The sequence below is a fragment of the Lepisma saccharinum genome, chromosome 14 (assembly GCF_977018435.1).
Source record: "Lepisma saccharinum chromosome 14, izLepSacc3.1, whole genome shotgun sequence".
NCBI classification, from domain to species: domain Eukaryota; kingdom Metazoa; phylum Arthropoda; class Insecta; order Zygentoma; family Lepismatidae; genus Lepisma; species Lepisma saccharinum.
This window is the reverse complement of record NC_139242.1, coordinates 6,070,188-6,087,312: the sequence shown is the minus strand read 5'-3', so window position 1 is coordinate 6,087,312 and position 17,125 is coordinate 6,070,188.

Below are 17,125 nucleotides of genomic sequence, written 5' to 3'. Positions count from 1 at the left end.
CGGGCAACACCGAAGGCACAATGGAGATTATTCGGGCAGAGGTTCGGGACTGCCTTCAGGAGAGCAAGGCAGCAACGTTCTCGTACGGAAGATAGAATTTCTGGCAGTTTAAGGGGTTTCGGAGAGACGATAGTTCAATTTTCATCCTCTGAAAAGATGGGAGAAATATGTTTTTCTTACGGTGTTGTGGGTACGCATTGCGTACCTTGCGTGCCCAGAATGGACGCCGCTGCTGCATTCCAAAATTTCACCATTTTCTTGCTCCAAACACCGAACTATTCAGTGGAGTGGATTATCAGCACGTACCTGAAATATGTACATCATCTGAAACCTTCGCACATGATACGATATTTGTGATTAATTCCACAGTGACTGCCATCGACATATTCCAAGTGCCATAACAAATATGTGCAAACTATTTACCGAAACCTATTATATTCATTCAATATGTGAGAACAAAAACTAGGTGTTAGATTACATTTGAATTTGAATTTTGAATTTAAAATTTATGGTGCGTCAGTACTTAGGTTATTTTGCACCCGTCACTTTATACGGGGTCCAGCCCCTTATCTGAACTAAAATGTAACTAATAAGATAACTGTAACGTTGCAAGACTAAAATATTGTTACTTAGGTTAACAGAACTGAAGTAAACATAACTGAAATATCGTGTTGTAAGTAAAATATGAAACAATTCTGACTTTGGTTTAAAGCTGAGGCTTCAAAGAGGCACTCAGCATACATAAGGACAACACACGGGTCAACACACACAATTGTACTGGCCAGGGCCAGTCGCCACAGTCACGTTCGTCTGCAAAATTCAGTCCAGGGTGTACTACGTGGAAGTGAGGTTGGAAATTGGGTGTACTACGTGGAAAGTCATACCTTAAATCCCTGTAGAATTTCTTAATTAATATAATTACAATTCCTGCAAAGAGTAATTATCTGCACAATGCACAATTATGGAAATTAAAGAAAAGTTGCTTTGTTTCTGATTGCCACACAGCAGAACCGGCTTCCATTTCTTGTGTGGGTGATTTCAGCTGGAAAATACACAAGCAGGCTCAGTCTCTCTTCAATTTCGTCAATAAGCACTTGGAGGTAACCCTGACGTGTAAAGGCTGGTGTTCCCACGAGACGAGAATTTGGTCTGTCTCCCCTCGTCTCGAAAATATTCGTTTGTTCCGTCTCGTATCTCGTCTCGTTAACAACAGTAGTAAAAACGCGCAAAGCGCGGTGCTGATCACATCGCCTCCACTATGGTCGAGTTTTGTTTCAAGTCTCCTTTACACACAAAAGAGCTAATCGGGACTGGACCTACAGTTTAAGTGCGATCCGAACCACCGTGCCTGCACCAGATATCGAATCCGCTACCCCTTGGTTAGAGGACGACGCCGTTATCTCCACAATGGTCGAAATCGAGGAGGTAAAATTCACCCGGACCTGCGTTCCTGGTGTCGTAGCTTCCTTGCAAACGAGATACAATCGCAAACTTTTCCTCCGGGTAACCTGCAGGGGAAGTCTTTCGATCCGGGACCGTGTTTCTTCCTGCTGCTCATGCCGTGAATTCCAGATCCCAGAGGTGACAAAAAAGGAGTTCTCACCGAGCGCGGGTTCTTAAGAACATCCATTTGCGTTTCTGTATATCCCAGACGAGTTCCTAAATTTTATGTGCCTCCACCTGGTACCCCTTGGTTACAAGGCGACGACGCTACCACTGCGCCATCGGGGAGGCCTGCGAGTGGTTTTTCAAAAACTGCGATAAGCATTTTGTAAATAATTAAAACCTCAATGCAGACGTAATTCAACAGATGCTAGTCGAAACCTTTTTGGTTTTACAGATTATTTATGTACCAATCGCATAAATGAAGTAGTTGGAAAATACAACGTCTCCCATTTTGATCATTATTATTTGTAGAACTTCTCTCGTTAATCAGGAGCAATACGCATGTAAATTTCCCTAAATGGATTAACCGAGGAAAACGTTTTTAATAGAGAAAGAAAAAGATTAGTTTGTGTTGTATCAAGAGATGCAATTTATGTGTAATTTATAAAAGAAAATTCGTGCCCAAGAGTCCTTCGATGAGATTCAAAAAATTTTATACATATCTGCAATGTGCTAAATAAATGGTAAAGGTAAAAAGGTTATGTATGTGGCCAATTGCATTAGTAAGACTGGAGCATCAACTCAAATTATGAAAATTGAGTATGCACCGGAAAGTCTTGGCATTCATTGTTACGATTATTAAGGCCGTACTAAAGGTGATTTTGCGGTAATTTTTAGATAACAGATGGCAGGACCGTTTGTCATGGCAACCGAGTGCCATGTTGCCAGATCTACGAGCATAATCAAGATAAGGACATACAGGTTGCTCGATCTGGGTATTTACTGATGGAAGATGACGTCATATTGTTTAGTGGAATTTAGACAAAATTCGTAGGTGTACAGCAATGTTATTGATTTTTATGAGATCAGTTAGATACTCTTATCAGAAAAAAGAACGAGTGTTATTAGTAGACTTCGGATTTTTAGGATCTATAAAGTGTACTTTTGGGTTCCTAAAATAGGTTCTAAAAATCCTAAAATAGTTCTGAAAACCTTAAATTAGGTTCCAAAAATCCTGAAATAAATTCGTACATAATTTGGTACAAAATTTCTGAAAAATACTGATTAGATACAATCGTTAAAAACAAAATTTTACAAGAATATAATAACTAAATATTAATTTTCTAAACAAATTTTCATTTCTTTATATTATTTTCAAAATTATCTACAAATTATTATAATACTGCACTTGTGCTGTAAGAAAATGTTACTTGTTGATATGAAAAATGAATTACGTATGTATAAATTGCTGCAAAATATCAGGGTGGCTACTCACATGGAATTCCTCGAAATCCGGGAATTACACGTGAAGTATTGGCTCCGGAAATTATGCCTGAATTATTGGCTCTGGAAATTATTCATGAATTTTTGTAAAACATGAAATTAGGTAGAAGCGGATATTTTCTCTATTCCAATTTTTTCTCCGTAGACGTGAAAAATTGCAACTTTTATTAATCCAAATCCCATTAAATTTATACATGTTTATAAATGCCCTGAGGCAAGTTTCGCTTAGTTTAGCTTTTTTTAGGAAGAAAATGAAAGCTACATGGAAAATAAAACTAAATTTTGTCAATCAGTTTACTTTGTCTTTTACAGAACAATCTATCTGACAGACGGAAGATTATTACAAAATAATATATCTTGAAGTTCATTAGGTAAATTTTTGGTTCATTACAATCATACAAACCCTTTATATTGTCAATATTTTTGTGTGTGGAAGGAAGGGTGAGAGTCAGTAATACGTAAGGTTGGAATAGAAAAAAAAAAAAACATCTACTTGTATCCTTGAAGTTTTGAAAAGTTGGCCTTGAAAACCAGGAATTATACTAATGACCACCATGAATCTTCTTCCGCTATCCACACTCAAAGTCCGCCTTTTGTCTTTAAGTATCATTTCATGTGCTGAATATTATCTTTCAACAGAAAGATAGTCAGTAGTGCAAATTTGAATGCTAAAACATTACTTCGCAAGGCGTGAATGCTAAGAAGGACCAAACTGACACGAGAGTGGGCAATACCGCACAGATCAGAAGTTTGCACTTGGCATTAGAGACGATTGAGTGCCGAAACTGAGAATGGGGAGAGGGTGGGGGGGGGCAAGGACAGTTTTCTTTATCTTAGTAGGCAAGGCTTAGAATTTAGAGTCTATAGTGCAGGGGTAAAAAGTATGGGGGAACTGTCCTCTTTCTGACGTCATTGTTACCTGCATATGACAGTGACGTCAGACATTTTTTGTTTTGTTTAATGCTTTGATAAAGATCATGTACTTGGAGGAAGGGAAATCGACAGAAAACATGTTTCAGACACGCCAGTCATTGAATTATTTCACCACCAAACCTAGTAAATACCTCTGTGAGATATAAAAATCCTGTAAAACCTAAAAAAATATAAAAACCTAAAAGAAGGTTTAAAATTAGTCACATCTACCTAAAATAGGTTCTAACAAGCAAAATAGGTTATTTTAAGCACTATGAAACTTCGTCATTTGTTTCGTTTTTTAATGAAACGCTGATATAACTTGTTATTTGTTATTTACCTGCAAAGAAATTGGTTAAAAACCTAAAATGCGAGATCTAGTTATCAGCAATGGAAAGTAGTAAAAATCCAAAATATTCCAAAACATTGACAAAAAATAAAAACAATCGTGTGGTTAGTTCATACACCAAACAGAGCAAGTAAGAATATTACAATTACGTTTGAAGCAACTGCTGCGTTTACTACGAGATAATAGGTGTGTTTCACCTACTTCACAACTGTTGAATTATGACTTCGAGCAACCATGATTGAGGCCAGTTGTTGTAAGCACACGGAAGTCAAGCGGTGGGCAGAAGATACTAACACAGATATTCGTGATTTAAAACAAACTTGCAGTTCATGGAGATGTAACGAAGGCTACGTGGTGAATATTTCCTTGCAAATTACAATTATAATTGGCTGCAAAAATGGCGGCTGTGCGCATCCTGACGTCATATGAAACCCATCTATTGAAGATACTTACAGTTAACCCATTTTGTACAACACTACTTGACGACATTGCCTATGGGCGGCAAAGAGGTAAATCCGGCCCTGGGGATGCCGCGAAAATTATCATAAAAGGGGTAGATTTAGGAGTATTTTCGTGGAATATCATCACTCCACGTTCTCCCCACTCTGATCACTACTGCCTACCTGAGAAAAAATCCTTTTAGCGGCCTTGGCTGATATCCAGTCCTTGGAAGAAACGAATTAATTACATATCAAGTGACAAAATTTTCAAGTAGCACTAGCTGCAACTAGTTATTTTTTTTTTAAATTAGTAACTGTAACAAACTCTGTTCATTATTTCAAATAAATAGTAACTAAATTAAGTGTTAGTTTTAAAATTGCTTTTCTAAAAATTTTTGCATGCAAACGAATTTTGTTCAGTCGCAACTTCGCAATATTGTCTAGCAAATGCCGGACTGAAAGAAGGGTGATTATTAAAATTGTAATAATAATAATAATAATTGTTTTTTATTTTTGTTTTAAGTCCACTTTATGCGCAGAAAGGCTAATTGTAACTATATCTACAGTTTAAAGTTATATTTCCATAACCAAAAACCAACAACTGCACGTGGCCCTACCATATTTTTTATTAGTACACCTACGACATGAGTACATACACATGCAATCTCCGACAATTATCTTGGGAATACACAATTACTTGGTTGATCAGCATTCCTACAAAAATGTATGTATTTTTCCAATCAAAAATAAAAGCCTGATCTTCATTTTTAAGTTACAGAGATTTAGTTTAAACTTTATTTCCCATATATTTTTATGTATAAATATATATTAATTATATTATAATTTTATGAGACTTAAGGTGGTCATCGGTGAAAAGTGTTATCGTTGTTATGAAACATATGTAACTATTTTTCTCAAATACAATACAATAGTCCTTAGTTCAAAAAGTCAAATGTACGTACAACAAATACTGCTTACAGAGACTACTAACATTATATACTTAGGGTATCATCAAAATTTACGTTAATATTTTGCTTCAATGTATCTTGGTACTTTATCTCCTCGTAACCTGTAAATCATTATCTGTTTCTCTGATAGGTATGCTTCAGGACGAACTAAATGTCCTACGTTTTGGGAAAATATATGCCTTAAAATTGCAACTAACAATTATCTCAATGATTATTTGCCATTCATTAATACACAAGACAAACAAATCGCACTACATGCATTTTTCTTTTTTAGTAGCTCTTGTACTTGCAGCCTGATATTAATACGTCATACATCATCATTTCTTGCGCATATTATGGACTGCTGATCTCTAGCAAATCGTCACCATTGCACAAAGTTGTCTGGAGAAATGAAAAACAATGTAGGCCTATGCAGTACAAAGAGCGTATATTACTCTGTTATGTAAATTACACGCAATCCTCATTGACAGTTTGTATTTCATAGCATCTTATCCGCAAGCTGCGATTGTGGACAGCTGCCATTGTCAATCAAGTTTGTTGTCCTCTTTTACAAAAGTTCAACTCTCAAATGCATATCTGAAAAAGAAGAATAAAAATAAAATTAATATCGTGTATCAGACAACTTATAATGCATTTTAAAAAGTAGTTATATTATATTGTTACAACCTTAGACAATTCTTCTTTGTAGCTAATCAGTGGTGATTTATTCATTCTAGTTTTGGGGCTTTTAACCACTGTTATTTTTTTAAAGATATTTACCTACGTTTCGGAGGCTGAATCTGCCTCCGTCTTCAGGGTAGCGTGTAGTCTGATAGATCGCATATATGGTTGCCTAGGAGATTTATTCTTGGTGGCCTATGCTCCACCGCGTCTGTCCGTCGCAAGGTCCTCTATATACAAAAAATTGCCAGGTAAGATTATCAGTGACACAGGCTCCACTTTGTCAGATTACCACGTTAAGTTTCCACCTTGATCTCCGGGGACGGGACCGCCCCAGATTGCATGTTGACGTAAAGCGGGGTTGGTGTGCAATGTGTATGAATAGTCTATAGAGACTATGCGTGAGATCTTATGTGTGTGGAGGGATAGTGTCCGAATTGTGTACTCTGGTCCCGTTGTTGTTTGTGATTCTTGTAGTTTGTATTTCTGTACAATTTGTTCACTGTTTTTTAGTGTTTATGTTGTGTTCTATGGGTAAATGTATGACATGTGGATGCGTTGGTTTAGTGATGCCATCTATTGTTTTTTTGAGAAAGTTTCTGACTAATGGTGTCCATATTGGTCTGATCTCTAGGCTGGGTTGGCTGATCGGTTCTGTTCTTGTTGTCATATGCGATGCTTCCTTGAATTTTCTGCTGTAGCTATTTTCTTCCCTGTTTATTATCTGTGTGTTATCCCATTGTATTCTGTGGCTGTTTTCTCAGGAGTGGGTCGCTAGTTTGGATCTTTCAAAGTATCCCAGCCTGAGGTTTGTTTTGTGTTCCCCCACCCTCGCTTCAAGTGTTCTGCATGTTTCCCCAATGTATTCCCTCCCGCATTCACATGGGATGCTGTAGATTACGTTTTTTGATTTTATATCGGGTGTGTGGGGTCTAGTGTGGACCAGGTTGGATCGGAGTGTGTTACTGGAGTGGAATGAAGTTCTGATGTTATATTTCTTGGTTATTTTTGGATTCTTTCAGATATTCCTTTTATGTATGATGTGTGGATCGTGGCCAGTGGTTTTTCTTTTGGAAGTGGGTCTATTGATTCTTCTGTCCATATTATGGGGTTTATTATTTTGTGTGGGTAGTTATTGGTTTTGAGATCTTTGTAGAGTGATTTCTTTTCATTGGTAAGGTCCTGTTTGGTTTTACATATGTTTTTTCTCGGTGGTGCACGAGTGTTTTTACTATGCCGGTTTTTATGGACTTGGAGAGGAAGGTTAGATATTGTCCTGTATGCGTAGGTTTTCTGTACACTTTTATGGAAAGCGTGTGGTCTTGCCTTGTAACTAGTACATCTAGGAAGGGTATAGTTCTGTTTTTTTCCACTTCCATGGTGAATTGGATTGTGGGTCTTAGGCTGTTTAGGTGTTGCAGAAAGTTGGGCAACGTGTGTTCCCCATGTGGCCAGACTACAAAAGTGTCGTCCACGTACCTGAACAAGGTAGACGGTTTGAGATGGTGTGTGGTTAAAGCTATTTCTTCGAAATGTTCCATATAGATATTACTGACTATAGGAGATCCAATGGCCATGCCTTCTTTCTGTTGGTAGAATTTGTCGTCTATTTGGAAGTATGTAGGGGTCAAGCAGAGGTTGAGCATTTCCATTATTTGCTCGGGTTTTAGATTTCCTAGTGTTCTAGGAGTTTCCCCTGTAAGATTTGCAATGTTTCATTTATTGGTACGTTGGTGAACAGGCTAACTATGTCAAAGCTGACCAGAATTTCATGTCCAGTGAGTTGTTTCCTTTGGATACGTTGAATGAAATGTTCTGTGTTTTTTATGTGTGTTGTGTTTCCTGCGAGGGGGGTGAGTGCTGGTAGTACAAAATTTTGCCAGGTTGGTGTGTCACTAGTGCTAACGATAGGACGAAGTGGCATGTCTGACAAGTTAAATATTAATAATGAAATACGAAACTTACGTATCTTATGTAAATTGATGTGAAAATAATGGGTCTAATTGGTACTACAGCGGATGACGATATCGTCTTGTAATTAAAGGGTTACTGGTTTGCTTCACGGTAGGCGATCACTACAGTGTCTGAGATCCAACTTTATAATGTTTGTTAAACATTAATTTGTACCTAACAGGAACACGCATTAATAAATAATAGCAGCACTTTTTGTTACAATCATAGATTGATTGATTTGGTGTTAAAGGCTAATCGGGACTAAACCTACAGTCTAAAGTGGAATCCGAACCACCATGTGCCTCCACCGGGTATCGAAACCAGGACCTCTTTATTACAAGGTGACGACGCTACCACTGCTCCATCGGGGAGGCCTTTACATTCCTAGAAAAATACAAAGTAATGGTTGGAAGTGTATTCATATTATGCGCACTTTATGGAGTCAGGTTCGTCCACGTTCGAACCCTGTTTTCATTGTGCTTATCCTCTTCATTCATTTCATAAATTAATGACTCATTTTCATTGTCGCAAGAGTTAGAAGATGGAGGTAAAATAAAGAAAAAAATGAAATGGAAATTAAGTGTTACTGTTTTTTTAATTGTATTAATACATTTAGCAACACTTAACTCGAGTTTGCAAAATCACAAGCTTATGTGCATTGTTATTTACAACAAGAAGTACCTTACAGTTGGAAATACAACATTTTTACAACGCATAATGGTTTCACAATAATTATTTTAAAGTTGTAGTCAAGCTTCATACTCATACCTAACTGTAATTCAAAGTACTTAAATTCAATAGGATATTGAAACAAATAAGTAGGGCTTAAAAGACAGTTCTACGCCAGAAAGTGATGCGTTTTTTGCAACCTTAACGGAAAACATGGTAAGGCAAACGCCAAAGTGATGCGCTCGTGTACTTTTCTTAGTCTAACTTAACCTAAAGCAAAAAGCTGGCAACCTCGCTTTAGGTTTGCCTTATGTAGTTCCAGTGCATAAAGCAATGTTGTCAACCTACTGGGCTCTTGCCATTGTCTTTTATGGTGGGGGTTTCTAGAAAAAAAATGGGAGTTGGCCCACCCACTTAGGACCACCAAACTTCGTATAAATCGACAAAGGTAGCAATATTTTTTACTATTTTTATTTATCTCTAACCGTCCTCGAGATATGGTCCACTGACGAAATTTCGGGGGTGGGCCATATTAATCGTAGCGCGCTCAAACTTGGTATGGGTATTCTCTACTATCTTCTTTGAAGTCAAAATCGCGGTCTGTTTTGCTCCATCTCTTACCGTTTTCGAGATATTTAAGTTTTTTTATTGAGGAAACCTAGGGGAGGGGGTAAATTTGGTTCTATGACGACCTATACCAATTTTGGTAGAGGAAGACAGAGGACACCGAGACGATGTTAACGCAAGAAACCCCACGTCCATCCGTTCGAAAGTTACGAAGTCTAGAAAAAATGGAAATTTTTGGATTTTGGCCCACCCCTTGACTTAGGACCACCAAACTTGGTATACGTAATCTACATTACCTAAATCGACAAGGGGCTCTATCTCTTACCGTTTTCAAGATATTTGGCATTTTAAGTTTTTTTATTGAAAATTTTCGGAGGAGGAGAGTGGCGCCATCTGTTAGTAAACAAAGGATCTATCTCGAGCTGGATGGCGCCGTCAGCACCATCTATGAGGAAACAAAAAAACTAAGTGTTTTGTTGGGTATAAAAGGACAAATAGGATCTTAGCTGGTATGTTGATTGTGTGTTAGGGAATATTGTAAGTGGTATTGTCTTATATTAGAGCGCTCTTTTGATAATTAACTTATAACTGCACACAGGCTGCCGTAATTAACATAAAATATCCCGCCCCTGTTTCTTCTAGCTTGTGCAATGTCAGTTTGGGTAGGATCATAGGGCGAAATGTGATTCTCCTATGATAATATCTGGCTGACTAGCATATGCGATTACGAAGGACATGGCTGTGCATGTGACTTCTAGGATCAAGCTTATGAAATTGGGGTCCTAGTAAGTTGAAACAAATGGCGGGATATTTTGTAAAAATTTTCCTTAAACAGTTAACATTTTTTTATTTCAGACATTAGATGGATGGTGCACGTGGTCGAGTAAAATAGTCGCAGGACATTGGAGTGACGTCTGTTGCAGAACAAAGTCGAAAATGAGTACATTAGAAATATTACTGCTAATGGAGCTAATAGCCAAGTATATGGTAACTGCCACGGGCGATGTTTTTTATATATAGCTGATGACCCTATGTCGGACCCCATAGTGTATCCAATATAGGACTCCTCAAAATAATAACAGAATCTATGTACTTGTATATATCAGTCATTACACATTAATCTGAGGGGTTGCAAGTTGTAAATATATAAGCAGTAATTAGCCTGCGCTAGAGGCGAATGCTTTTGATATTGTGTTTTCTGATTAGTTAAAAAATACGCAATGTGATGACTCACATCTTCTGATTGCGCAAGTTATTACGTAATGTGATGACTTATATCTTCTGATTGCGCAACAAATTATGACGTAATATGATGACTCATATATAACGTGGTCTCTTCTGATTGGTGGAATAATACGTAATACTTAACGTGGTCTCTTCTGATTGGAGGAAAAATACGTCATAAATAAACCGAGGTAATATAAGGGGGCCAGAGCAGTCAGTCACAGTCTGCAAGAGCAGCTTGAAGAGTACGGACGTCCTGTCGCAGTGTTCCTCGTAGATTTGCCTTACATGGTCATATTTTATGTTTGATTTTTAAAAATTGTATACACAGTGCAGTGTAGTTGAGTTTTTGTGAGCCTGATTGAAGAGTAGTTATTTTTTCTTGTAGTGCTTTTTTTGGGGTATCTATTTGTGCAACACTCAGTACCTAATTGTACAATACTCTGTACCTAATTGTACAATACTCTGTACCTAATTGTACTGCACTTTATACCTAATTGTACAACATTTTGTACCTAATTGTACAACAGTACGTGTGGATTCAACATCTAAAAAATCATACATCAGCATATCTACATATATAAATAAACACCCCCCAAAAAAATGTGTCCTACGAAGATTTGTATTACATGTAAAAAAATATTTCCAGTGCTAATTATGCACGACATAGTCGTACCTGTGTGCCTGGCAAGCATTTAACAGCAACCGAATTGTGTCCTAAGTGTAACAAACACTTTACAATTGCACATGTCAAAAAGCATATGCCTAATTGCAAGGGTACTGGAGACCCTGTGCTGCAACCATCGACCTCGGTCAAAAGGAAGGCTGAAGCAGATTTTTTTTAACATATTACCATCTGCCAAACGCGTCAAGTCGGCAACAAAAGCAAGCCGGTTTGCTTTTGTAGAGGATTTTCATTTTACCTCAGATAGCTTATGCGATGTACGTAGCTTCCTAGAGAGTGTGCGACCCAAGATAATTTCTATCTTAAGTGATGTACTGGCTTTAAACTCTACTAAATTTTATGCATCGCTGGGATGCCAATACAAAAAACCATCTGATGAGAAATACAGCTTTCACCATAATACCAAGGCAAAAATATTGCACTTGGCAGATGTTGCCAACCTCGAGAGTATCTACGACAAATTCTTGGAGGAGCTGGTTGCCAAACAGGAAGAACATCAGGCTGAAGGCTCGGGTGGTTCATTGTGTGGTACTCCGCATAAACTTAAATTGAGCCTTAACAAGTTTGTTCCACTGTCTGGGTCTAGTTATGTTCCACTGCCGGCAATAATTGCAGTCAAGAAGGCTGTTCTAAACATCCAGAATAGCGATTCAAAATGTTTTCTTTGGTCGGTGCTGGCAGCGCTGCATCGTATCCACTGGAAAGATCATCCGCATCGTGTTACCCACTACATACCCTACGAATCAAAATTAGAAAATGCGATGGCTGGGATTACCTACCCAGTTCAGTTGTCGGACATAAACAAATTCGAGACCCGTGCACACAACTTACTAAACCTGCAACTAGCTATCAATTTTTACGGCCTTACTAAGAACACGAATATTGGATACCCTATTCGAGTGAGCAACATGGAAGGTGAAGCTGTACAAGAAATCAATTTGTTACTTATCAAGAACGAGACTTGCCATCATTACACGCTTATTCGCTCTCTCTCCCGGTTAGTCTCAGGTCAAAAAAGCAAGCAGTCTGTCGCAGGTGCTTGTCCACGTTCGATAATCAAAAACCACAAGATTACCAACATATTCAAGGTCCCGACATTGCTGCCCAGAAGCTTGTACACCACATGCGCTATTGTAACGACAACAGGCCTGGGGTTGTAGTCTTACCCGAGGCTGGTACTGTGGAGCAATTTCGGGCGCATCGTGCTATGGGAGAGCACCTTGCTATTATCATTGCAGATTTAGAGGCCTTCCTTGAACCGCTGTCCACCTGTAAACCCAACCCAGAAGTTTCTTCTACCACACCTTGTCAAATTCACAAGATCTCCAGTTTTGCCTATGTTTGTTATGCGACGAAATCAAATAATTGCCCCTGAGCCATATGTATATCGCGGTCCCGATGCAGCCAAACATTTTCTGGAGAGGATGATTGTAGAAGTGAACGAGATACGAGAAGTATTGTTAGATCCTATAGTTATGCGAGACTTAACTCCAGAAGAAAAGCGTAAACACGAAGAGGCTACACACTGTCCAGTTTGTAAAGAAAAATGTATTGATAGTAGGAAAAAAAAGAAGGTTCGACACCACGATCACTTCACCGGAAGCTATATTGATTCTTGGTGTAACGGGTGCAACCTGTAGGCTAAGGACCCGCGCTTCGTCCCCGTATTCTTCCATAACGGCTCCGGGTACAATTTTCACCACCTTATCAGGCATCTCGGATACGACGATGCGCGCATTAATATTATAGCACAAAATGAGGAGCACTACATTGCCATCTCTAAATGGGTGCAAGGCATAGAACTTCGGTTTCTCGATTCCCTGAGGTTTCTCCAGGCAGGCCTCGATGCTCTTGCTGGGATGCTCAACATCAATCAACTAATTATTACCTCAGCCAATTTCCCGAACTTAGATGCTAGTCTCTTCAGGTGTAAGGGGGTCTACCCCTACGAGTATGTCAGCGACCCTTCCAAGTTCGAGGAGGAGTCGTTGCCTCCACAGGCTAAATTTCACAGCCGGCTGCGAGGTTCGGGTATCAGCGATGAAGAATATCAGCATGTTCAGTCCATGTGGCTCAAGCTGGGTTGTCGAAATTTTGGAGAATACCACGATGCCTACTTAAAACTGGATGTTACACTCCTCGCAGACGTCTTTCAAGCGTTTCGTGCAAATGCAATGCGAATCTACAAGCTGGGCCCTGCATACTTCTACGGTCTTCCCGGGCTGGCCTGGTCGGCCATGCTCCTTCTAACAAAAGTCAAGCTCGAACTTATTTCCAATGTGGACATGATGCTTTTTGTGGAAAAGCTTGTTCGGGTGGCATGGTCCAGGTGTCACAACGGTACGCTCGCGCCAACAACCAACACATGTTGACCGGGTACGACCCTTCTCAACCATCCAGATACATCATGTACACCGATGCTAATAATCTTTACGGGCACTCCATGGTGCAAAAACTTCCATTTGGAGGATTTGAGTGGGCTGATCCTTCCAAATTCGACGTAGAAGGTTTCGACGACTCGGAACGAGGCTTCTTTGTCGAGGTGGACCTCGAGTTTTCCGAGAAGCTGCAGGATGTGTTCTGCGACCTCCCACCAGCATCGGAATTCAAGTGTCCACCTGCGTCGAAGCAGAAAAAACTTATTATCGATTTCGAACCCAAAAAGCGTTACGGGTTGCACTACCGAAATATTCGGTGGTTGATGCAACGAGGGGTCACGATTACAGCAATTCACCGAGTCCTCACTTTCAACCATTCAAATTGGTTGAAGTCATACATCGACCTCAATATTAAACATCGTACTGCTGCTACCTCGGAACTTGATCGCAAATTTTTTAAGGATATGAATAATATAATATTTGGTAAAACCATGGAAAACACGCGAAACCGTGAAGACATAAGGTTGCTTACTAGCGTCGATCGTTGTCGCAAACTTGTTGCAAGCCCGCTGTTTAAATCTCGAACAATCTACAACGAACAGCTTCCTTTGGTACACATGAATACCGGTGAGCTAAAGCTCAACAAACCAGTCTATGTTGGTGCCACAGTGTTAGAGTTAAGCAAGCTGCAAGCTGCAAATGATATACTACGCTTGCACTATGGTAACAACATCAACCTTCTCTACACAGATACGGACAGTCTGGTATATCACGCCCTCACTGCTAAAGCATATAAAGATATAGCCACGATTCCAGCTCTCGATAACTTGTCCGACACGTCGAGCTATCCCCAACCAAATCGATATGAAATCCTAGCTCGAAACAAAAGAGTACCTGGCAAACTAAAGGACGAAAAAGATGGGGATATTATATTACAGTTTGCTGGTCTTCGTGCCAAAGCATATGCAATTCAAGCTGAGAGTTCTGTGACCAAAAAAGCTAAAGGCATAGGCAAGCAGGTGGTTCAGAGAAAACTCAAGTTTGAAGACTACGTCGAGAGCCTCGAAACCAAAAAGCCGATTCTGCGAAAAGAGTATCGCATCCAGTGTGTTAAACATATACTTACAACCAACACCGTCAGGAAAATTGCTCTGGATGCACGAGACGACAAGAAATGCGTTCTCGAATGTGGGATTCATACCCTGCAGTGGGCTCATTATCGCCTGAAAACAGGTAAAACTTGCTCTGTGTGCCCAAAATAAAAATAATAGATTTACTAGTGTTTTTTTTGCCCTCGAATGCAAAACGAGGGGGTGGAGGTGGGATATTTTTTCCAAAATATTAATTTCACAGTTTTTTTTGTAATACATACTATATATTCAATCAACAGAATTTTTTGTTGACCTACACAAAATAATACAAAAAATTAACAATGTCTGCAAATATATAGTATGTATATTTTTTTAACGGAACTAACTCCCGCCGTGTCCTACGGGGCGAAAATTTGGGGCATGTGCAGGGCCAAAGGGGAAGTTCCTTTGCGCGCTCAAGCATGGCTTTTTTTATTTCTTGTTATTTCCTATGCATATTTAAAACTGCTCTGTCACTCGCTCGTTCCTGACATCATACACAAAAGTTTTCTCTGCAATAAGAATGACGCTGCACAGTATGTCCGCAGGCAGAGCATCGTGGAACTCGCACACAATCTTGATGTTGGTGCGATTGTTAACAACTACCTGCTTTCTTTTAGATGTGTTGATGACGAACATGGGTCTGCGGGCTATAAACTCGTTTGGATTGTAGTACACATCCACGTTACCCGAAGTCACTCGTTTGTAAGCTGTATACGCCTCGTACAGTTTCACGTAGTCCTCTTCTGCGATGTTTAGGTTGTAGTTCTCACGTGGGAAAACTTCGTTCCTACCATTTTTGAGGTAAATGTTCTTAATCTTACAGTTGTCGAACTGGCTGGAATCTTTTTCTTGGTTATTGACCCTTCCTGTCTGGGAGAGTAAGGCTGCAAACTCGGGCATGTCGTACCGAATGTTGTTGAATTGCGTGGTTACGTCAAATTCAAAATGATTGCCGAAAGCAGGTTTTTGCACACACTGGTAGCCGTAAAACTGAATGGACACTTGAGGATTCTTCAGGATGTCGGCTTTGTACTTGAGAGCATACTTTGATTCGTATTCTACCACTGGCACGCGCAGCTCCATGGTCCTTACAAGACACTTGGCAGCATCGGGTAGTGTGTTGGGAAGCGAGGTAGTCCCGTCCGGGCCCAAAGTGCTGTAGCGCATCAGTGCGTCGTCGTCGTTGGCAGCTCTGCAAAAAGTGACGCGCAAACCACCCTTCCACATGATCTCCGTGTAGTCGGAGAAGAAGCCAGGAAGCAGGCGCATGGGAAACAGTACTGTGTAACTTTGAGTTTTGATTTTTGTACCTGCTTCGAATCCCCCTGCGTGGTAGTATGCTGCATCGGAGAGTTTCAGTGTTCCCACAGCTTTAGAGGTAATCCCGGGGTAGTCAACCCTATCGATGACGGTGCCATGCTTTCTAACTTCCACCTGCGAGAATAGGTACGGCACAAAATTATCTACAAGTCTTAAATTTGCATTGGCAAGAAATGCTTCGCCGTTGTCTCTCTTCACTACATCAAACTTGACGTACAAATCAGCTCTGTGAGGGTGAATGAACCCATCCCCGACGTCCACATCAAACTCAATCTCTCGGTTCGGTTCGTTGAGGTTGGCAAACGTGCGACGGTTGGGAGGGAAGGACTGTAATTCGTAACTTTCGATTTGTTCCATGATGGTTATTTATATGTTAATCTCCACGACATCAGTCGTCGTGGCTCCGGCAAAATTTACCACCTCACCCTTCTCGTTTGTCACTGCTAATTCTATGTTGTCTATGCGATTACGAGATACAGGAAAATATATCGGTGAGGAGGGTGTGTAGATGATTGGCTCCATGAACTCCGAACTTGGTTTGAACGTGGCAATGATCCCAGTCTGCTTGTGGCTACCAGGGATGCCTTCCGAAGATTTGGTGATCATGCCTTCCGCTACGTTGAAGTGGACGTTCAGAGTCTCGATGGCTAGAAATTTAGGAATGTTGGCACCGATGTGCTTGATGCCAGGTTCGAGCTTGGCATCGTTTTCGAATCCCAGGAGCTCTCCGGCGGTACCCAGGTCCACGGTTTCCGTTGCAGACACAATTTCAAATCTGTGAGTGACTGAATTTTGAGAAAGTAGCACACCTCTCGGCAAGTGAGCCTGCAAGGTAGATAGGTTGTACTAACCAGGGGTGATGCTGATTTTGTCGTTGCCGACTTTGATTGTGTTGTTATGCACCGTCACATTGGGTATCAGGTACATGCTGTAGAATGGACGAAGAGCAATTGATTTAGGATAGATGATGTCGTCGTG